The 1,101-nt window shown below is 50.3% G+C and overlaps 1 pseudogene; it reads left to right on the forward strand.

Moving 5' to 3' along the window:
- Positions 1–630: 630 nt before the first annotated feature.
- The window catches only part of LOC102758032, a 1,251-nt pseudogene continuing 780 nt past the window's right edge, over positions 631–1,101 (forward strand).

A 1,101-nucleotide genomic window follows, 5' to 3' on the forward strand; every position in this document is an offset into this window, starting at 1 on the left:
TGAGCTGGGCGTCTCTGGACCGGTGGGCTCAGAGGCATGGAGGGGCCTCGGGGCTAGGACAGAGGGCAGAACCCTCGGGCTGGGATGGTGGGCTCACCAGAATGAACAGTGAGACCGGAAGGAACAGTGGGGCCAGCACTCAGTGCACGGGAAACCTGAAGGAACTGTGGGACCAGCGCTCCATGCAAGGGAGACCGAGAAGGGCGGCCGGGTCCGGGCAGCTCAGTGGGCTTCAGCCCACCAGACAGCGGACAGGGCGCCCCCAGTCTGTCCCAGCTAAGACCCCACCCTGCCCCAGTCCAGGCCCTGGTCCTTTGGGACCTCACAAGGCCGCACAGCACCTTGTCCCAGCGCTGGGGCAGGTAGCGAGGCTTGGGCCTGCTCCCGGGTGTAGATGGCAGCATTTCTATAATATATCCAGTATGACTTCCATATCTGCCCTCTTACCAACTTCAGTCTCATCTCCACCATCTGGGGAATAAATGGTATATTTGCATGAATTCCAGACTCTGAACTGAAATAGACTGCAGTGTTCATATTGCTTTCTTCTTGTTATGACTAACAGCTCCTCAGAAAATTAAATGTCGGCAGAAGATGAGAAGCTCAGGAGGATGCATTGCTGGGCCTGGCGAGTATTTATGATGGAGATGAATTTAGAAAAGCAGAGTCTGTCCAAGGTGGAGAAACGAGGATCTACTTGGACTTGCCACAAAATTTCAAGATATTTGTGAGCGCTGGCTGCTCTCTGCAAGCACTTTGACAACTTGTGGGAAGAAAACCGTGGCAATGTGGTCCTGTTTGCCTGCATGCAGTTTCTTAAGGAAGAGACCCTAGGGCAGTGATGCGAACCTTTTGAGCTCGGCATGTCAGCATTTTGAAAAACCCTAACTCAATCTGGTGCCGTGTCACATATAGAAATTTTTTTGATATTTGCAACCATAGTAAAACAAAGATTTCTATTTTTGATATTTATTTTATATATTTAAATGCCATTTAACAAAGAAAAATCAACCAAGAAAATGAGTTCCATAGGTTCGCCGTCACTGATAGGAGATCACGGCTCAATTACCAGTCAGGGCACATGTCCGGGTTGTGGGCTCG

The sequence above is a fragment of the Myotis davidii genome, unplaced genomic scaffold, assembly GCF_000327345.1.
Source record: "Myotis davidii unplaced genomic scaffold, ASM32734v1 scaffold2107, whole genome shotgun sequence".
Classification (NCBI taxonomy): domain Eukaryota; kingdom Metazoa; phylum Chordata; class Mammalia; order Chiroptera; family Vespertilionidae; genus Myotis; species Myotis davidii.